Source organism: Eublepharis macularius, chromosome 2, assembly GCF_028583425.1.
Source record: "Eublepharis macularius isolate TG4126 chromosome 2, MPM_Emac_v1.0, whole genome shotgun sequence".
In the NCBI taxonomy this organism is placed as follows: domain Eukaryota; kingdom Metazoa; phylum Chordata; class Lepidosauria; order Squamata; family Eublepharidae; genus Eublepharis; species Eublepharis macularius.
In genome coordinates this window covers 138,209,615-138,232,731 of record NC_072791.1, presented here as the reverse complement: position 1 = coordinate 138,232,731, position 23,117 = coordinate 138,209,615, and the positions used below count along the sequence as shown (strand labels likewise).

The 23,117-nt window shown below is 43.5% G+C and overlaps 1 long non-coding RNA gene across 1 annotated transcript in view; it reads left to right on the top strand.

Moving 5' to 3' along the window:
* LOC129324933 (uncharacterized) overlaps positions 1 to 23,117 on the top strand; it is a 320,063-nt gene that overhangs the window by 116,388 nt on the left and 180,558 nt on the right. The window lies entirely within an intron of this gene.

Below are 23,117 nucleotides of genomic sequence, written 5' to 3'. Positions count from 1 at the left end.
GCTGTGTGAATCCTTTGTGATAGTTGATTTGGTATTAAAATGCAGAAATGGAAATAATTAACTGAAAATGACCAAGGGGATGGAACCTAGCCGCCTTGGTAGCCCTGATGAAGGCAGAAAGGCAGGGTATAAATTGTGCTGAAGATAAGTTTGGTGTAGTGGTTAAGAGCATGGGACTGTAATCTGGAGAACCGGGTTTGATTCCTCACTCCTCCACTTGAAGCCAGCTGGGTGACCTTGGGTCAGTCACAGTTCTAGCGTGCTCAGCCCCACCCACCTCACAGGGTGTTTTGTTGTGGGGATAATAATGACATACTTTATAAACCACTCTAAGTGGGTGTTAAGTCATCCTGAAGGGCAGTATATAAATCAAGTGTTGTTGTTACGACAATGTTTTTTATATGAGTAAAATCTAGAGTGCTGAGAACTTTTTGTTCAGGGGAAAAAACAAAGAATAGAAGTTCATAAACATATCAATGTATTTGTTTATTTACTTTATGCCCCACCTTTCTCCCCAGTGGGAACCCAAAGTGCTGTATATTGTTCTCCATTTTATCCTCATAAACCCTGTGAGGTAGGTTAGGCTGAGAGTTTGTAACTGGCTCAAAGTCAGTCAGCAAACTTTCATGGTAGTGTTCTCAGATGCTGGTGGTGGCGGCCAAGCTCCCGGTGGTTTGTCCCATAGCCCAACAATTGCTGGTGATTGGTGGATGGTTGCAAGCCATCCAGTGATTGCCTGCCACTGGCAGGCAACCTGGGCAAGTGTGCAGGAGGCGCTCTTCCAGCAAGGTGTGAGTGATGTTGTCATTTCCTGAAGTGATGTCATTGCCACTGGCCACAGGAGTGCTTCCTTGTTTCTCAGGGGCTGATTCTGAAAGAATCTGCCCCTCCTATGGGCAGCATAATGACGTCACTACCAGAAGGGACATCATCGCGTTGGGGCCCAGGAGCACATGTTCACAGAGATCATACCTCCGGTGAGTATTGGGTCCCCCCCTTTCTGGGAGCCTATGGGTACCTGGTAACCCCATTTCATGGCAAAATGGGGATTTTTGTGTGGGTCTCCCAGATCCTAATCCAAGGTTCTACTATTAAACTATGCTTCCTCTAAGTGATACAAAAAGTTTTCTTGATCTCTCATAATTTTAGAAAGATCTTTCTACAAACATGAACATTTCTCCAGTTTTTGGAGAAAAATCTAAAAAATAAAAAATGGATGCTAAACAAAAAACAAAATGATAAAAGGATCTCCTGTAGCTTTCAGAAACGGATGCCCTCAGTGTCCATTACTAGCCAATGGCAACAGTTTTGCCAGTTTGGTTTCTGTCTGTAAAAGGCAGGAGGAGGAGCAGGGCCCTTTCTAGGGCTGTTTTGGCTTTTGTGGGAGGGAGGGCTCGTTGGGGCTGGGGTCAGCAGCAGCAACCAGTGTGTGGCTTGCTACCACCTGACTAGCATGACTCACCCAGGCCCAGCTGTTTGCTATGAGAGCCAGTTTGGTGTAGTGGTTGAGAGCACGGGATTCTAATCTGGAGAGCCGGGTTTGATTCCCCACTCCTCCACTTGAAGCCAGCTGGGTGACCTTGGGCTAGTCACACAGTTCTCTGGAGCTCTCTCAGCTCCACCCACCTCACAGGGTGTTTTGTTGTGGGGATAATAATGTAAACCGCTCTGAGTGGGCATTAAGTTGTCCTGAAGGGTGGTATATAAATCGAATGCTGTTGTTGTTGTTGTTGTTATTTTTCAACAGCTGCTCCCCCCCTACAAAAGCCTAAGTGCTGTAGTAGTTAGAGTTTCAGACCACAATCTTGTATCCCTCATTCTACTGTAGAAGCTCACTGGGTGACCACTGAGCCAGATACCCATCCTCAGCCTAATTTAGCTCACAGGTAGGAGCAGATTGGCCATTAAGAACATCAGGACACCTACCAGTGGGCCGATGGCCTTTCCCTAAGGTTGCCAGCTCCAAGTTGGGAAATTCCTGAAGATTTGGGGGGTTAAGTCTGGAGAAGGTAGGGCTTGGGGAGGGAAAGGATCTCAGCATGGTGTAATCCATAAAGTCTACCCTTCAAAGCAGCCATTTTCTCCAGGTGAACTGATCTCTGTGGCCTGGAGATCAGTTGTAATTCCAGGAGATCTCCAGCCACCAATTGGAGGCTGGCAATCCTACCTCTCCCCACACCTAGGCCAGATTAGTTCTGTGACAGAGGGATTGATCCTCATCTGCCCGAGGTGAGGTAGGGAAAGTGGTGCCCAGCTCAGCTTGCCTGAGGCCAGTGGGAGGTGGCACTTGGCTTGACCTACCCAAGCTCAAAGTGATGTGAGGCAGCAGTGGCTTGGCCCATCTAAGCCCAACGTGAGGCAAGGGAGGTGGCATCTAACTTGCCCTGTGCAAGGCTACTAGTCTGGGGACGCTGCACTTGGCTTGGCCCATCTGAGCCCAGCCTGTCCAAGCCTGTGTTAGACAAGGGAAGTGGTGGCAATCCTGCCCAAGCCCCACCGGAAAGGAGGAAAGAAACACCCAGCCAAATGGTTAGGCAGGCTGCCTCTTCATCCCTCCTTTGGGGGGAGGGGCAGGGCAGGCTGGGTTTTCCAGTTTTTTTAAAAACTCCCAATTAACTCCTGCTCGCAGGGTTATTCTGAGGATAAAATGGAGGAGAGGCAAGTGATTTAAGCAGCTTTTGGTCCCAAATAGGGAGAAAGGCATGGTATAAATGAAGCAAATTAATAAATGTAGCTGAAGATGAGGGGCAGTTAAAAGTTAGGTTGGTTGATTGATAGGAAGGAAAGAAGAAAGCAGAGAAGGGCAAGGATATGGGGGTTGCGAGGAAAGAGAAAATAGTGTGGGGAACATGATACAGGAGATAATGGGAAGCACAACTGGGCCATAGATTTTCCAGGTAGAGGCTTTCAGGGGGAGGGAGGAGGGAAAGCTGATGGCTGAGTGGGGGGTGGGGGGATGTCAGTTCTAGGGATGGCAGTCCATGGCAGATAGACCCCCCCCCCCAAAACCCCTCACAGCAAGCACTCCAGTGCATTGGTCGAAAAGGCTTTTATTTAAAGATCCATTAAGTTCATGGGTACATCCATAGATGGGAAAGTTGGCAGGAATGATTATACAGGCAAAGGCACTATTGATATAGGGAGAGCTATTCCCCCCTCCCTTGGAAATGTTTGTATTTAAGCTCAAAAACCTAACAAGTTGCATGAGAACACAATAGCTTAGTGTGGAGCAGAGGTCCATTAGTGGCTATTAGCCACAGGAGATAGATGGTATTCTCTTTGTGGGGAGGTGGTGCTCTGTTGTCTTGGTGCTGGAAGGAAGGCAGTGGGAGGGCTTCTGGAGTCCTGGCCTCACTGACAGTCCTTTAGATGGCACTGGATTTCTAGCCACTGTGTGTGACAGAATGTTGGACTGGATGGGCCACTGGCCTGATCCAACATGGCTTTGCTTATGTTCTTATGTTCTTATGGATAGAAACGGGAGAAGATTACAAAGCAGTCAAAGTCTTTCTCTCTCCCCTGAGAAGCTGTTACATTGCTGGTTCCAGCTGCAAGGTCAGTGCAGCATACTTTCAGAGATAACAGGCTAGTTACTTGTTCTGTGAAAACTTTTGGTTTCAGGCAGGCAAGAATGGTATGACTGGCCACATTAGAATGGCATGACTGGCCACAAGAATGGCCACATTACAAAGCACAACTATATGCTCATGGCATGAGACCAATACATTAGAACGGAGAGATCAATACAGTTCTACAGTGAATACACAAATGGCATGGGTATGTGCACCAGGGCCGTATCGGGGGGGCGGGGGGGGTAGCCTGCCCCTGGCGCTGCCAAAGAGGGGGTGCTGGGTGCGGCTGTCAGCCGCCTAGGAGGCTGAGCGCAGGGTTGGGAGACCCTCGCCAATGGGGTGGCTGGCCTGCCGCGTGCGCAGGACCTCCCAGCCCTGCGCTCAGTCACCAGCACGACAAGCCAGCGCACGCCCTCGCTGCCACCAGCTCCACGGTTCACTGTGTACTGGGGAAGCCAGCTTGCTGCGCGGGCGGCACAGGGCAGTGGGGCACGTGAACCACACGGAGGGCCTCCTAGCCCTGCGCTCAGCTGGCCGTGCGGCAAGCCGGCCACCCCAGCACCTGGTGAGCTGTGGAACTGGTGGCAGCACGGGCATGCTCTGGGGCAGTTGGCTTGCCGTGTGTGTGACTGAGCGCAGGGCTGGGAGGTTCTGCACACGTGGCAAGCCAGCCAACTGCACCAGCGCACACCCACACCGCCACCAGTTCCACGGCTCACTGGGCGCTGGAGTGGCTGGCTTGCCGCGCAGGCGGGCATGCCTCCCGCCCCTGCATGATGACGTCATGAAAGTGACATCATCATGCAGCGCTGGGAGTGCACGCGCTATGTGCACGTGCAGAGCACCCGGGCAAGGTTTGCCCCGGGCGCCCGCGCCTAGATCCGGTGCTGGTGTGCACGCATGACAGGGGATAAAGGTAGATTGGCTGATGGATGGGAAGGAACCAGGAAAAGGGGAGAGGCTATGGGGGCTTTCAGGGAAGAGAAAGAGAAAATAGTGGGGGAGGAGAAAATGATCCCTTCTTACAAATCCTTGTATTTTTTTATATGGGCAACATGAATAAGTGATATTTATCATAATGATAAATCTAATACCCGGGAAGCTGTGGTGGTAGAATGAAGTTTAATCTAGTTGAAAGAGGCATTTGCTCTTCTATGAAACATCTGGTTTGCATGATTTTGAAGTTCAGTGGAACTTTAGCTCAGCATTTTATGAAGTTAGCATGCTTTGGGTCACCAAAGTTGAAATAAGTTTTCCAGCATGAGAGACCCAGATAAATATAGCATGGCCAGGATCTGTTCTTTCTTAAAGCTGCTTGTTTACCAAAAATTTAATATAACTTGTCTGAAACAATATGTTGGCTCCTGCAAAAAGCCAATGTAATTCATTGTTGAGTCTGCTTATCACTCTCTTTTGTCTATTACTCCTTGGAAGGTCCATCTGGTTGTCATGACAACAAGGCATGGGGACAGAGGGAAGTGCTTAGCTGGCTTTTGCTCCAGAGTGAAATTGCCAGTGGGCTGAAGCACTTCCCAGGCCAACCTTCTAACCCAGCCAGGAGGTTTTTAAGCAAAATGGCATAAAGGTTGCTAGGACGCAACATCTGTTTAATTCATGCTTCATGACAAGGTTATTGGGATGTTTGTGGACAGTGGAGCAGAACAGCGATTTCCAAAAAGTGGAACAGGACCATGTATGACTTCTATGATCCTCTTTTTGTTTGGGCAATGGGTCATCCCAAAGTGGCTGGTGCTCTTAGCCGCCTGTATGATCTGGCGCCTTCTTAATATATGCAGAGCTTTGAAAAGCTGCCAAAGTTCAGCTCAAGTGACTGGGGCTGGATTATGCCCTTCATATAACTTCCTTCCTCATCCATGGAGGACCAAGGCCAGTCCTTTGTTCTCTCTCAGTCTCTGTTTTCGATGTGTGTTTGGGGTGGGGGGGGCAGGCTGGGTTTTGCCTTTAGAACACTAAGCATCAAAAAATGACCGCGATTCGTGCATGCGCTAACTGTGACCTAAACATGCTTCTGAATTCCTCCCTAGTATAAATTCTCCCTGGAATCTGCTGTTCCAAAGTGAAAAAGTCCATGTAAATAAACAGAACTGCAGGAAGTACAATTTGCAACCCTTAGCTAAATGCACATTGTGTGCCCGTCTACATGAGCTTCGCGTGTATTTACAGCGGGCTATCTACCAGATGGAATACTTGATGCAGAAAAAATATAGAACAAGCATGGAATGGAACAAGTGACATTTACCCAGCCCTACTTGGAGCTTGAAGACCCTCTTAAGTGACAGACGAGTCCATTGCAGTTGGCAGAGATATGGCTCCAATTCCATCCTTTGGAAATGAAAGGCAGCTTTTTGCGGGAGAGGGTCCTTCCTTAGTAAACTAGCATTAAGATTGACTGGTGCCACGAACACCTCCTTGCTACACTATTAAAAATCAGATGCTGCAGGAACAGCAAACCAGGTGGCCTTCCTGTGCCTTGAAAGGAACTTTGCAGCACTGTGGTCTCATCAGTGTTGTCTTAGATCATTATGTGGCTCTTACGTGTTGCAATACAGATAGAGAGCAAGAACAGATATAAATGACACAAGCTGCTGTTATGCTGGCAGTGGATCTGGGTCCCCCACCTGAAAACATGGTCCTTTTGTGCAAGCTCTGGGACCTTCCGTTCTCATTCTGTGTGCTGCAGTTGCAGAATTTCAAGCCTGATAACAGTGTTCTCTAAATAGCATGGTTGTTGCACTCCTGCAGCTGCACATACAATGCTTCAGTAATGCATAAAGGCTCCCATTCTGTGTGATTACTATGGACTCTGTGCCATGTGCATAACACCTACTGGATCATGCAAGCATGGTATATCATGTGGTCACTGAACTGTGTGGGCAGAACCAGATAATGGTTTACAAACTGGGTCTCAGAGTAAAGGGAGTGATGTTGAAAGTGGTTTGGCAGCGGGAGGAGAAAAATAAAACTGCAAATCATTCTTTTTGGAAGATCAGAGCCTTTAGAGGGAATATTACTTTTCCAAAAATTTACCAGTTAGAATAGAATTAAATAACAGAGCTGTGAGGATTCCTCTTTCCACCACCCCCTTTTACAATTTACACTGTTCATCTGTGCTTCCTTGTTAGAGGACTCTCTGTGTTTATAATCCAGGCTGTGAATCAGAGTTTATGGTAATAATCAGCTTGCACGAAATGACAGGGGCTGGAGAAATGAAATACCAAAATCTGCAGAATGCAAGAATCTGTCTACCTTTTTTCATCCTCATTTTTAAAGTTAGTGACTTTTCTTTCTAACTAACAATTCTATTGGCTTGTGATGCAGAATTAGTATAATGTTGTGAAATGCTATTAAAACACTGATGTGGTTTTTGAATACTGCTGCTTGTTTTTCTTTAAACTAACTTGCTCATAGTTGTTGCTGAACAGAAAACAGTTTTACTAACAGGTTTGCTGGGAAAAACAAACACTTTTTTCTATTGCCTGAAGTTTCAGTATGTTTAATATGGAGCTTGGTTCGTGATCTGAAGACCACTTTTGCTTGTTAGTCATTCATCCTCATGTCTTCAAAAAAAATTGTATATGTCCCTTAGAGAATTGTGCTGGGTAAGATGAATACCCAATTTTGTTTTACTGTGGATATAATAGGAAATTTCCTTGCTTCCAGAACTGTGGCATTGTTGGATTGGATGTAAGTTTGAATGTATACATGCAGGTTTCTGCCAGCAACTTTGAAGCCTAGAAACTTGTTTTATTTTTGTTTCTTTAAAACAAATGAGAGTATAAGGATAGGAGAGAACAAGTTAATAGAAACCATCTTAGTCCTGACCCATTAAATTGAGAAATCATGATGTAGTAAATCATGGTATAGATTTATGAAGACAAAAAACTCAAACTGTCTTAAAAATACCACGGCCATTGGTGGTACTTCATTAAAGTTGAGTACTGTATTGGGGTTAGATGTATTTGTGGCAGGAAGCTCAAGCTCAGATCCTAAGCACAACTCTCTCTCCTCACTCACTGATTTTAATAATGTTTGTTTCTTATCTGCAGTTAGAATATGTTTCTAGTATTCTTAATACATTATAACAAATGCCGTGACATTTAAAATTCCAGAATCATTTGGTGGTATCTGTTTTTTGATAGTGGTGTGAAATTACTCCACTTGCCTGAACAGGAGGCTAGTGAATTTTTTATTTGACTTGTGTCTCAAGTTGCAATGAAGTCAGTAAAACTGAGCAAAGGTGATATTGTTTGGCACATCCCAGGAACTAGTTTTTCACCCAACATATTTCATATGCTAAAGGGAGCTGGAGAGCCGGGCACTTCACCTCTCAGCACACTGACAGGGATCGCCCATGTATGCAGGATCTTCCCTGTCAATTTCAGGGCTGGGGAATCTTCCATACATTTTCCCTATGCCTTTCTTAAAATGTTCACTGTGATAGTTCCTGTCTAATTTTGGTTGGGCTATGTTCACCTAATCGTATTTAATTGAATGCCTTCTTTTAAAGTTCTTGCATGGTTGGTTACTTTTCCCTTTCACCCTGATAATGCAAATTCGGTAATACTGTCTAATGCTTTACAGGTGATCTGTCATTCTGCTTCCTTCCCCACTTGGATGCCTTGCCTTATCCAGCCAGTTCCTATAGATATATATAATCTTATTCAGATGACTGGGTAAAATCATCTAGATGATCTGCTCTCCAAGACAGGATTTACCCAGTCCCTCTGTTTTCAGTGTATAATATCAATCAGGAGTGGTCTGTCTGTCTTTGTGTCAAGGTAAACAGGAAGTTTAAACAAGTAAAACAAGAAGCCACAACATAACAATTAAATTGCATCATAATCTAGTTATACTACCAGCACTAATTGAAGCCAGTGTGGTATAGTGGTTAGAGCATTGGACTGGGACTTGGGGGGTCACCTTTTTTCAAGTCCCCTCTCAGCCCTGAAGCTCAGTGAATGATCCACAGAACTGAGATGAAAATGGAGAAGGGGAGACTTGTGCACACTGCCATGAGCTCCCCCTTGGGGGAACTATGAGATAAAATGTGATTTTTAAATTTTATTTAAGACCTTTCTACCCAAATAAGATTCTCAAGGATGTGAACATTAAAGAATTTTTAAAAATGTAAAACATTTTAAAACAATTTAAATTTAAAGTAGTATAAAAATAGTTCAATAAACATACACATACAACACAGGGGTAATAACAGTTATTGGGAGTATGCCAAACAAAAGTCTTCACCTTTTGGCGGAAGGCAGCAATAGAGAGGGACAGACAAATCTCCCTGGGGAGGGAGTTCCAAAGTTTTGGTGCCATGATCAAGAAGTGCCTTTCTTGGGTTGCCACCTCAGATGGTGAGGTACCTGAAGTAGGGCCTCTGAGGATGACTGGAGTGAACAGATAGTTTTATATGGGAGAAGGTGGTCCTTAAGGTGGTCTTTAAGGTGGTCTTAAGATACAGTGGCCCAAGCTGTATAGGGCTTTAAAGGTCAATACTAGTACTTTGAATTTGGGCCCAGAAGCAAATTAGGAGTAAGTTCAGATGGAACAAGACTGGAGTTATACAGTCCCTACACCCCATTGCAGCCAGCATTGTGGTCACAACATTTTGTACCAGCTGTAACATCTGGACAGTCTTCAAGGACAGCCCGACATAGAGAACATTGCATTATTCCAATCTAGATGTTACCCGGGCATGTATTACAGAGGCAAGATCTTTCCTGCCCAGGAAGGGTTACAGCTGGCTCACTGGCTCACCATCCAAAGCTGGTGAAAGGCACAGTTGGCAACTTGTGCCACCTGTTTATCCAACAAGAATCCCAGGTCTAGCAGTACCCCCAAGCTGCAAACCTGCTTCTTTAGGGGAAGTACAACCCAATAAACAACAGGAGAGAAATCATTTCCTGGGTCGGTCCTTCCCCTCCCACCAGTAGCACCTCTGTCCTGTCAGTATTAAGTTTCAGCTTGTTAGCCCTCATCCACTCCAAAACTGCCTCCAGACACCTGTTCCAAGTGCCTCTCTGAAATCTGCTGGTAATGCAAGTGTCATCCACATATTGGTGGTAGCCCAGATCTCCAAATGTCCTCTCCCCATTGAGATAATCAAGGTTTTCCTATTGCTTTGCAAAAGGCCTTTAACTTGTTCAGGAGTTACTTCTCCATCTTCTCACTGCTTCTTGGAGCCCCTCTGTAGAACTGATCAGAAACACTGACAAAGGGGTATCTTTTTGTGTTTGTTCTTTTAAGTTGCAAAGGCAATTTCAGTAGCGGAACATGCAGCATTTACTCCATTATAAAGGCCTTATAGACCTGGCAGAGTAATGGCATTACTTACAAAGCTGAGTTAGTGAAGGTTTAGAATGTCTCTTTTATGGACTACTTACTAGTAGCTTGCTAGTACTTAAAAGTGCATTTTCATTGTAGATGTAAATTAATTCATCACCTTTCTGAGAGCTTTTGGGGAGAGCAGGTTGAAGACTTAATGCAGAATGCTCAATATCCTTGCTGAACAACATCATCCAGGATTCTCTAGCAGAGCCATGAGAGTTAAAACTGATAGTTAATAGAAACGTTTGTAAAGTACATGTGTTCTCAGTGTCAAGGGTGGATGGGCTGTGGGTCAATGGAACAGCCTCTGCTTTGCAGGCGGGAGGTCCTAGGTCCAGTGTTCAGTTAAGGATCAGGTAGCAGGTGATGTGAAAGACCTCTACCTGCGATCCGTCTAAGAGCTGCTGTGAGCCTGAATAGACAACACTGACCTTGATGAACTGAGGGTCAGATGCAGTGTAAGGCAACTTCATAACAATGCTTAAGTATTGTTTACACTGATAGTATAGGTTGCATATTCTTAATGCTAGAAGTGTGCTGTGCGTGTGGTCTTGAAGGTGTATCATACAAGTGCTTGGCTGTTGCTAAGCAGGTAAGGATCTCTTAGTGCTCATAGGGGAGACCAGATAGGATTCCTATGTACCTATCATCTTGGGATCCATGAATGTGTGTGGGGAGGTGCATGAATGTAATATTAATATCATTGATGTGGTTTCTTCCAGATCTTGCATTCATTGGATAAAAGGTGGGATGAAGGAAGCCATGGATTGACCATGACTAGTAAATACACTTTAAACCATTTAATTTCATTTAGATATTTATAATCTGCTTTTTTTCTCTGTGGGGACCTAAAGCGGTTTACAATATTGTTCTCCTCTCTGCCTTGTGAAATAAGGCTGAGAGTGTGTTGCTGGCCCAAGGTCACCCAGAGAGCTCCGGTGGCAAAGTAAGGGTTTGAACCTGGGTCTCTCAGATCCTGGTCTGACACTCTAACTATGATACCGCACTGGATCCCAAATTAACTAGTAGTTTTGAATTCATTTGCAAATACTCAACTCTTGGAGTTTTCCCACACAGATGGAAGCAAACTCTGTAGGTGGGGAATAGGACCACATTGTTACTGCAGGGTTGGGATGGGGGTAGGGATGGCCAGGAGAAGCACTCAGGCTTTGAAAAGAGACCGTGTGTCTACAAGAGGGAAATCAGAGTTGGAGGAGGAAGAAAGGGGTGTAAAGCTGCTTTATGTTGAGTTGGACCATTGCATATTTTTACTTTATGGGGATCACAGCATTGCTTAATTTCCGCTGGATTGTAACTGTGCTTAAGAATATGAGTAATAAGTGTAGAAGCTGATGTAGAGAATGAGATCATTCAAAGAGAACCCTTGGTCTCTGTTTTTAGTCCGTCACTGACAATAATAGCTTCTGTAAACTGCCTGAGGCTCTCTGCCCACTTTCTAGAGAGTATCATTTGTGTTTGTGCAGCTATAGTACTGAATATTAGTTGAGGATCTGAGCCATAGTGTGGCTGTGTTCCTCATTTGGTTCAATGTAGTTTTCAGTGATTTATGTAATTTTTAATACACATTTCCCCAGAAGATCAAAGTTTGTTTTAAGGGTACTGATTAGTTGTGTTTGTTGTTAGTGAAATCTGGAACAGGTAAACTTTATTTTCCTGTCCTTTAAAACAAAACAAAACCCCATTGCACTTCTAACATTATAACATTATAAAATGAAATGACATTTGATTCTAGGCTAGTGTACCATGTTCCCAGGTGGGACATACACATAACAGCAATCTTACCACCCCCCTCCCCCCAGACCCAAGTAAACTTAGAAGTAGCATAAGCAAATTTTTCCATCACTGGTTCCCTTTTTCTCTGGGAGGGTGATCTTGCAGTAGGATACACACAGGCTGTAGCAATCCCCAGTCATGTTGATGGCATGGCACCATTTATACTGACTAGGGCTAGCATGGGACGTGATTGGACCAGCACAAATAAGCTTAGAACTTAGGCTTGGGTAGATATTTAGCTGTTCATGTAGCTCTGCAAGTGCTGTTCACAAATAGGCAGTTTTGCTTCTTGTAAATAATATAGTGTGTGTGAAGGGGGGTAGCATATGTAATATGTAAGATCTGAAAATGACTTGGGCTAGGGGCCTGGGGTGTAAGTGCTATAGTTAGCGCTGCAAAGGGTTCATACAAAGTGGGACTGAATGTACAATTATAGGACACTCTGTGGGGAGCTTGCATAAGTAGCTAGTGGGAAGAGAGTAACAAAAGAACCGAGCGAAGCAACTCTTACTTGGAACTTGTTGTTGCTGTTGCATTACAAGCCCTACTGTCTGTGTAACAAACTACTACTACTATCCTCATTTCCTTTCCACAGTTACCATTTCTTAAGTTCACGAAGTCAGAATGGTGCTAGAAAATGGTTTCAGTATTTGGTGTTTTGCTCAAGATGCATGTATGGCTGTTGATGTATTATATACTTGGCATTCCTAAAGGTCACCCTTCAGGTGGATGAGTAAATTACCCAATTGAGCACTTTGTTTTAACAGCATCTGGAATGAAAGCCAGGCAGCTTCTTTCCCTTATTTTAAAAAGCAGTTTGAGGGCTTGGTGCGCACTGTGCAGATAAATCTAACAGTGGGTCTTTCAAGTGAGTTAGCTGTGATGTGTGGATGTTAGTCTTGGTGTGAATGTGAGAGGGATGGGGAAGGGGAAAGCAAGATACATATAGCTGGTTTCTTAGATTTTTAATAGATGCAGCATAAACTGACACCTTTTCTAAAGGGAAAATGTCTTCTCTGATTATATCCCCTTTCTGTGTATGCAAATGTTTCTGCTGTCGGGCACTGCCAGAACTTTAAAAAAAAATCAGCCAGTTTAGTACCTATAGCAAATCCTTTGGTGTTCCAATCAAAATATATAAGATGGCAGTAGGGCCCCATCTGGCTTTTTTTGGGTACATTCCTTATGCCTTGCTACTGCAGGGCTTCTTTTTGTTCTAACTGATAAAACAACTTTAATTCATTCAGGCAATCAGTTCCCAAAGAGCCAAGGTTTCTGTTCCTTTAAGAGGTCTGAAGGTGCAACCTGCAACATTATGATAGGAGAAGCTGCTCCTGTGACTTCTGTCTTCCTCAGGCTTCTTGGGCACAACAGCCTTGTTACATTTGGAAGATGGTTGCCTTACTTTTTAGCCATCATGTTCAGGCGTGTGTGAGAAGCTGGATTTTCAGATTGGTGCCTGTGAATACACTAAAGCTGCTTTTGCAAGAGATCCTTAAACTGTTTTTTTGAGGGGTGGGGTACAATTTCCACATTTTCATGATACCATGCAAGCCAGTGTTATGTCAGTTAAAATGCCAATTTGGTGCTTTAAGAAATACAATACCCCAGTATCTTAATACATGGGAAGCCAAGCCCTCTGGAGTTGTTTCTTGGTGCTGGTTTCTCTGTGGCAGAACCTGACAGACACTGCTGCAGTCTGTTCAAGGAACTGATAAACAAACATCCATTGGATCCCTCTAATTAAATAGCATTAACTCCTAGGGGCTATAATTTGAATTTAACATGGCCGTTAATCATTTCAGTGGTGTAGAACTATTCTCTACCACTAGAGTTCATTTTAAAGCCTTCAGACATCAGTAGCTCCAGTCTAAAACCCCTTGAATGAATGAGGCAGTAAAACTGATTGAACTCACCATACGTGTGGGCAAGTATGTGAGAGGTGTTCAGTCTGTTAAGTGTAATAGATACCCACTGTTAAAATACGGGTGTAAGTGGAAGCTGAAAGTGTGGGCCATGTTCTGCATTAAGAGGAGTGATGTGCTAGATCAGTGCTTGCTCCTTGCATTATTAAATACTGATGTTCTGCTGGCTTCACTGCTGTGAGTCTGAGTACTTAAACAGAAGAAAATACTTTTTAAAAATGGTTCTGTAGGATTGTGCTTCATTCCTCCCACAGCCTGTCGCTTGGACTGTGCCACCCATGCTGAGTTGAACCTGCAGAATCTTGCATTCTGTTGTTTGGACTCCTGGGAATCATCCTGGAGAATTGCCACCTATGCCTAGGTGGCTGGACATATTAAGGCTGTGAAACACATTAAATGGCAGCAAATAGAGAGCCAGTTTGGTATAGTGGTTAAGAGTGGCAGGACTCTAATCTGGGGAACTGAGTTTGATTCCCCACTCCTCCGCTTGAAGCCAGCTGGATGACCTTGGATCAGTCACAGCTTCTAGGAGCTCTCCTAGCCCCACCCACTTCATAGGGTGATTGTTGTGAGGATAATAATAACACACTTTGTAAACGGCTCTGAGTGGCCGTTATGTTGTGCTATAGGGCGGTATATAAATTGAATGTTATTATTATTATTGTGTTTTTATTATTACATCTCAGGGTTACTGCCTAACATATTTGGTGCCTCTTGAGTGCATCTGTATAATATCACATATGACATGTTCACACATTACATTTTCATGTACAAACCTAAAAAGTGTAATGTGAAGTAACTAGTATGGGGCACTGAATTAAATTGCCTGACACCCAAGAAATCCTCCTTTTGGAAGTGACTTTTAGAGATGGATGTAAGACTTTCTCCCCTCCTTCCTCTAAGTGCATGTGTTTGTAGCAGCTGGCTAGAATAATTTAAACATTTTTACATCTTGGTAAAACCCTTTACTAAGGCTGATGTTGGGTTTTTCTGTTTATAAATAATGATGTTAGGAACTACAGATATTGTGTATAAATTAATTTATATTGCGTATAAGTTAATTGGGTTTGACTTTTAGGCCTTAGAGTTTCTCAGTGTTTTCCTAGAGTTGTTTAGTTTTTCTTAAACTTTTCTGTATTTAACAAGTTTGATGCTCATATGCAGAAAATAGTTATCAGACCTGTCCATTGAGATCTTGCAAATGATGAAGCGACTAGAGGGAAATAATTTCTGTTGAAATTTGTACCATTAGTTAGTGATATCATTCCTGACATTTGCGACATCGTATCTTTCTTGTCAGAACAAAATTAAAATCTGCCTGCCAACAGTAAAAATGAATGCATGATTTGTTGGAAATATGCATTGTATAATAAAAGGGAAAAAATGTTTCTGTGGTGACTGAGTTCACTGACATTTTACTCTTTATTTAGAAGAATAAAACTATTTTTCTCTATCTCTGTTTTTTTTAGACAAGACAGTATGCTACAGTAGCAGCTTCAGTGTCCAGTTCCATATAGGCATACAACTCCTTTAGTCAGAGCCGGATATCTTGCTGCTTGTTGGTACTTTCATAGTAGAAATCCCCTCAGATTTCACTAATAACAAGCAAGCTCCCAGTGCAGGATAGGGTTGCCAGGTCCTCGTACCCTCCCAATGAGAAGGGGAGACTTGGCACTCATCAGTGGGGAGCCCTCCTCACTCACATACAAAGTGCACCTGCGCAATGACGTCATTTCCCAGGAGCAATATCATTATGCAAGTGCAAGGGCGCACTTTACAGCAGGCTGATTTTGGCCCTAAATGGGCCCAATTTAGCCTGTTTGGAGCTCAAATTGGCCTACTCTTGGAGCACCACGATGCCATCACTCCTGAGAAGTGATGTTGTCACACCACTCTGGGAGTGAGCTTGGGATGCCCGCTCCCACACTCCCCCTCCCTGGCCAGGTGTGGTGGTGGGGGGCGGAGGGTGGAAGCAGGGCATCCCCAGCTCTCACTGGGGGACCTGGGATCCCGAGTGCAGTACATGGGGCATTACTTTTGTTTATAGTGCAACACAGAGCACCATAGATTCCAGGCAGCCCTGGCACAGCCCAGCTTGTGTTAACTTGCAGGCCGAAGCCTGCTCAGCCCTGTACCTGTGACAGGGCCTTGGTTTAAAACTTGGAACCTGTTCCTAGACCTGTCTACTATTGACTTTCCAGGAATCTTGTATAGTTAGAACTGTCTGCTAGATTGGGCTCTGTTTGTATTGGCCAGCCTCCTCTGTATATGCTCTTCTTTAGCAACAGGGAATTCAGTGTAAGCACAGAAGTTTGAGTAGGAAGAAATCTCTGAGGGGTTTAGATGGGGAAACTAAAGTGTTGTATTTAAAGCTCAGTGTGGACCAAAATGTTCTGAGCAATGTGCAAGTGTCAGACATGTTGCAGATGTCATTCTGTAATAGACTTCCTATGTAAATACAGAGCTGCTGGATCTCATTCTGCCTGCTACCTGGTCATCAAAGCATGTTTCTCAGAGTGAGGAGGGAAGGAAAGAACTGCAGCTCAGAGGGACTGATTAGGAGCCTCAATTCTCATCCACACAATTGCAAGAGCAAGAAGCCCTGGGCTCTTCCACCCCCATCTTTGCTCTTATTTGTTTCCTCTCTGATAAAACTAAGCACAGTACAGTGCAGTCTGCTTCTGCTATACATGCTTATTACAGTCAGCTTTTGAATGTGTGAAGTCTGGTGACTGCACATTAAAGACTGCAATCATTTAAAGATGGCTATCTTACACAGACACACTGGTGTTATGAATTTGCAGCAATGTGTCTGTTTATAAGAAGAGTGCAGTACAGTGCATTCATGATGCATCATTGATTGCTTTAGATTCAGGGTGCCCAGCCAGAAGCACAAGTGCAGTTGATATTTGTTTGTGTTGTTTTTTAGACAGGGGCTGCACACATTCTACAGTGCATGCTAGAGGGTACTGTCAAATACTTCCCTGCTTGATTTGTGGTATGCTTGTCAAGAAGGTTAGCCACTGCTGCTTTAGATAATCTATACTTTACACAAACATTTCAATTAAAGAAGAAAATATGCTATTAGCTAATGATAGCATTAAGCCCAGTAAAAGGTAAAGGTGGTCCCCTGTGTAAGTGCCAAGTCATTACTGACCCATGGGGGGATGTCACATCATGACATTTTCTTGGCAATAGGAGGGTGGATTTTTTTAAAGTAAAATTCTAAGGTACAGTAATTTTCTCTGATACAGTGATACTAAGTTGAGTGTGTATGCCAAGTTGAGTGTGTGTGTGCTCAAGCATCCGTATGCATGTGGTATGGTGAAGTGTTGGAAATTCCTGACCTTTGCTGCTTATTCAAGTTTGTGTTTGTTCTGATTGCTGCCCCCTGCTAGCAGCAAACCAAAACTACTATTGGCATAAGAACATATGAATAAGTGAATGAATGAATATTATGCTCCCAAATTCCCAGCTATGTAGAGGAGTTAGGTTCAGATAGCCTTCTTCACCTTGGCTGCTTCCACATGCTCCAATTTTTTCAGGTTTTCCCTGTCCCAAAGCTGCGTCTTCCCGATCCGCTTTGAGAACTCACCTTCCACATGCATCGTCCTCATGCATGTTTTGTGGATGTTTGTTGCAGGGGAAAAAAGTTCCCAAACCAGAAAATACATTCTTTATCTGCACCTCGTCACAAATGATGTTGGTGCATTCCTGCCCAACTTTCCTTTTTTTTTTTTAGTGCATGTGGGATTGTGCTATACCATTGTCCTGTCTTTCAGTTTCTGTAGAAACTGGACATGTGTAGTACTCCATTCTCTACCATGGATTTCCTGCTCAAAGTTTTAAATACAAAAGTGTTTAATAAATATGCGAACAGTAGAGTAGTGCAATCGTGTGATTCCATATCCTACTATATAAAAGGCAAACCGTGTTCCCCACCACTCACTCCTTATCCCTGCGAAGGTGCAGTGTGCAGGGATAAAAAGTGAGTTGCAGCAGCGAGGCCCTCCCAAAGTCCCACAGCAGCAGGGGTAGGGTTCTTTGCCACCTCCACAGGGCCTTGGGAGGGCCATGCACAAGTCAAGCGACAGCCGTGGGTTTGGAGGAGGAGGGAGCCCCTGCTCGCTTCCCCAACCCCGCCCCTTGACTGATGCTGTGGGGAGAGTGTGGGGAGCACTGCTAGGGCCCATTCTGTTTTCCCAAACAATGGGCCTTATTGATAGTTTGAAATAAAATCAGAAATGGCATTCTGTTCTCAGTGTTGATCCTAGACTGATAATTTGATTGCTGAGCGATCCAATGTAGCAAGCACTGCAGTATAATTTCCTTTGTATACATAGATATCGTAATAGTGCAAGGACCATTTAAAAAAGTAAAAAAAGAAGGGGAGAATTATACGATCGCGCATACGAGCCAGTCACATGTGTGGGAGGGGCAATGGCGAGAGGAGGGGTTGGACATTTGTGGGAGGGCACTTCAAAAGTGCAAAAAAGCCTCCACATGCATTGATATGGTAATAAAGACGCGGAAAAAGCAGCATCAAAAATGAAAACGGAATAAAACAGGTCTCACAAAAAATGCTTAAAAACTGGGATCGTCATGACTTGTTCGTGCATGGGAAATGATGACGTGTGTAATGAGTGAGATAACCCACCAGAGTTCCGTTGGCAGGCCGTCTCATTAGGGACATGTGGAAGCGACCCTTGCCTGCTACCACACGTGCATTATGTGTTTTTCTATCAAACTTCACATTAGCTACCATATACCTCTAAGCAGGGAAAATATTCTTGGGTGAAAGGCGTTTAAGAAGAATTAGAAGCAAATCTTAGTTGAAACAAGCCTTTATTTCACTGGCCACCAGTCTATATCTTCCTGATTAGAAAAACATCTTTTCTGTTTTGATTCCTTTCAGGGCTTGCTCATGCTCAGTAGCTGAATAAAACAAGACCTCCTCTAAAAGTTTTCCCTCCACTGACCACACCATAAAGGGGGACTTTGGGGGTGGGGGTGGTCAGGTCATTTTAAGGAAACCCCAAGAGAGTGCGCCCCCCCTGCAGGAAGCGCTTCACCCTGGTGGGCCAGCAAAATGGTAGAAATTGGGATGTGCTCTGAATGAATATTCATCCACCTCAGGCCTTCAGCTGATTATGAGAGCTCCGAAGAAGCACAGCAAAGAGCCCGAGCTTAGGCCTGAACCTGGAGCAAGAACTTAAATAATGCAAGAATCAGGATTCCTCTAGTGCCTCGGGAAGGGTGTAGGGCAACTTGGTAGATAAATATTTTCAGCTTCTGTCTGGAAGTTGCTAGTGCAACACACTTTTTGCTATGGCAGATTTCTAGTCAGTCCTCTTTCTATCCCTTACCCTGATATCTAGGCTCTTGACCTAGCTTCTGGCACTTCAGTACTGCTCTGATTGTCAGGCCTTCACTATCTGCTCACTTGACGGTCTGGGCTAGACTGTATGTGGTGTGGCTACAAGCAAGGCTGCTCATTCAGTGAATCCCAGTGGTTTAAATCTGGACGTGCTTCACCTAGACAGGTGAAATCTGCTGCTGATAATCAGGCAAAGTGGTGAGAGCTTTCTTCCATCCTTTGATGGGTCACTGGTTCTTGTTTATTGCTACACTTGTGTGGTGCACTGCTTGATGTTTTGGTGTGAATGTGTACATTTAGTGCTATCTAGAAAAAGATGAATCATCCCAAACCTAAAATGCTGTGAAGAGGAAGTTAATCTAAATAGGAAACATGCAAAATAATACTGGAATACTGAAGAGTAAAAGTAAAATAAAATAGCCCAAGAGTGCTAAAATAAGACCCTTAGTGCAAATTATATGTAGTGATAAGCTAGCTGTAGAAATATAACTCACAGCAGCAAAAAATTCCAGTTGTATACTGGGTTAACATCTTCAGTATCCCGCCCCCCCCCCAATAATTTTATATCAGAACTACCAGAGGATAGAAAAAATCCCTCTTACTAAGTTTTAGCCATGTTTCTGTACATTTACAAATGTATGTTAATTTAAAGCCTCTATTTAAAAGTATGAAGGAATTCAGCTTCTCTCAATATGTTTCCCTCCTCCCATGTGTGCTTTTGCACTATATATTGGTCTCCCATCTAAGTTAACTAGGAGGCTTCAGTTGGTGCAAAATGCTGCAGCTCAGCAGGAGCATGACTATCACTCCCATCCTACAGTCACTCCATTGACTACCTATCAGTTACTATGCTCAATTCAAGTTATTGGTTATTACATACAAAGCTCTTCATGGCTTTGGTGCAACATACCTACAGGACCGCCTCCCTCCCTATGTCCCTCCATGAAAGCTTAGCTCATCCGAACAGGGTCTCTTGCAGGTGCCAGCCTGCACTTGGGTGAAATCAACAGCAGCCCATACTTGGGCTTTCTCTGTGGTGGCAAAACCAAACTATTCAAAAAGACTTTTTACTTAGATAGGAGGGCGGTATTGTAGGGAAGGGGTCTCAGATGTTTCGCTAATGAGTTAGGGACCATAGACTTCACCATTATGTTGTCTTACATATTATCTGTAGCTTTAAATATGTACTCCTATATACTTGTCTTACATATTAACTGTAGCTTTAAATATGTACTCCTATATACTACCTGTGCTTCATGTTGTCTAATGTCAGTCCTAGAATTGATTATGTTCTTTTCCAGTAATTCTTCAACCTCTTATTGGATCCTTACTAATGTTATGTCTTTGTAAAATCCTATGACATTGTTTATGGAGAGCCAGTTTGGTGTAGAGAGCCAGTTCGGTGTGGTTACGACCGTAGGACTCTAATCTGGAGAGCCGGGTTTGATTCCCCACTCCTCCACTTGAAGCCAGCTGGGTAACCATGAGCTGGTCACGGCTCTCTGGAACTCTCTCAGCCCCACCCACCTCATAGGATGTTTTGTTGTGGGGATAATAATGGGATACTTTGTAAACTGCTCTGAGTGGGCATTAAGTTGTCCTGAAGGGCGGTATATAAATCAAATGTTGTTGTTGTTGTTATTATTATTATGGAAATGTCCTTGATACTGTATGGAAATGTTCTTGATACTGATTGTACTAATCTCACACTATGTAATCCATCTTGAGCGTTAGTGAGAAACATGGACTATAAATGACATAAATAAAATAAATAAGTAAATAAATACTGTAGGATACACTTAAAAACATACTACCCAAATCAAGCTCTGTGAAGACTGTCGCTCAGTTGTGTCAAGTTTTCATTCAAGATGTTAGATATTCAAAACAACTGAGAAACATGTTGAACTGATTAAAGATTTCTCAATAGGTCAACACAATTAGGGGCTCTCAAGGATAGGGAAATGTGTCAAGATGGCTGGCAAAACTGAACAGCTAGGAGGAAAACCCCCACGGGTAACTGACAAGACTCACAGTCCAACATGTAATGTCTAATAAAGTGAAAAGTTCTTTAAAGTGCAAGTGCAAGTGTTACTATAACCAGTCAATAAATGCTTTACAATTCATTCACATACAATTGCATAGATATCAATTATTATACACTCCATTAAACTCTACAGTCATAATAGGTACTACTCTAAAGATATTTGCCAGGTACAACTGAAAACTCTGAAGATACGACTGTAGAGTTTAATGGAGTGTATAATAATTGATATCTATGCAATTGTATGTGAATGAATTGTAAAGCATTTATTGACTGGTTATAGTAACACTTGCACTTGCACTTTAAAGAACTTTTCACTTTATTAGACATTACGTGTTGGACTGTGAGTCTTGTCAGTTACCCGTGGGGGTTTTCCTCCTTGCATTTCTTGCTGATTGATTACGGGAACAGCCATTTTTGTTAGTACCTTGGACTGATTATGGCTTCTTATAAAGAAGTTTTAGCTTTCTCTACAGAAGATAGGGAACAAATTCTGGCTGGCGTCACCTCAATTATGAATGACTCCGATAACTCCCCGAAAGACGACTGGGATTCTTTAAAATTTTTGAAATGTAAAAGAATTAAGTTTGAATTGCATGCGGCAACCTTATTTGATTATGTGCAGACTTCACGCATACCGCGGGGTTTGAGGATTCAGAAGCCCCCAGGTATGTTTGCGTTTGATGAAGAGTTCAAATCGGACTGGGCTGCGATTCTGAACAAATGCAGCCTAGACCTGATGTTGCTCATCATTAGAAGGAGCAAGAAAGAGAGTGCAGAACTGATTAAAGACATAGAGAAAACAACGGAGGCTATTCGTGCACCTTTGCTTTCGGCAGATTTCGAGATGCGTCTAAAAGATATAGAACAGGAAGTGAAGGCGTTTGAAGCCCGCACTAGGGAGGTTAAAATCAAGAAATATAAGAGGGATACCCTTGACTATGCTAACAATAAAGTGTACTATTGGTGGGACAGTTCGAATACCAACAAGGACAGCCAACCCAGGGTCACATGGGCAGAACCAATTAGATCTTTCTCAGACTTAGAGACGTCAGGACTCTCCGACAGCTCAGGAGACGAGGGTCTTAGTGGCCGACACCTTCGAAGTAGAACAGTATACTCAAACAATAGACAGCCTTTTTTAGGCAAGGGCAAAAGGAGAACCTTCCACAAACCGAGATAAACAATTTAGTTATCAATTTATCTGGGCGCCAGTTGTCTCCGGTAGAAGAATCAGTACTCAACAAAGGGCTTGGATATGTTCCCACACCAGTTTATTATCCCTTTCAAACGAGATTGGATCTCTTTAAATTAATTCGTCAAATCAAACTTAAAGCATATTTCAATAAACCAGAAAGAGATAGAGAAATCCCGGGTTTTGATGTTCCTAAGCGACTTAAGCATAAGTCAACATTTATCCCCCCGATCTCTGACCATAGAATCGATACATTTGAGCACATGGTCTTGAGAGATGTGCTAAGATTAGAAAGTAAACCCCAACGGTCTTGGACAAATCTCACTGGGGCGGAAATCAGAGCAATAAGATCATTGAAGGAAGATAATACCATCATTATAAAACAAGTGGATAAAGGAGGGGGAGTGGTCGTTTTGGATCGGGAGGTGTATCTAGGGGAAGTCCGGAGACAATTGGAGGACACGTCTAGTTATTTAAAAATACCATCGGATCCGACAGACCATATTAAAAACATCATCAAGGTGGTCTTGTGTGAGGCTAGAGAATCAGGTGACATTGATGAATTATTGTATAATCCTTACAGACTCAGAGCCCCCGGACACCACTATTTTACGTCTTGCCAAAAATACATAAAAAGGTTTTCCCTCCCCCGGGTCGTCCAATCATTTCGGGTTGTGGGTCCCTCCTGGAACCACTCGCTATTCTGATTGATTCTGCCCTTCGACCAGCAGTGGCGGATATACGACCTCTATTACAGGACACCAGAGATTTTATTAGACGCATAGAAGGGGTCCATATGGAGGAAGGAACAGGGTTTCTTACAATGGACGTGTGTTCGTTGTATACCATAATCCCACATGAA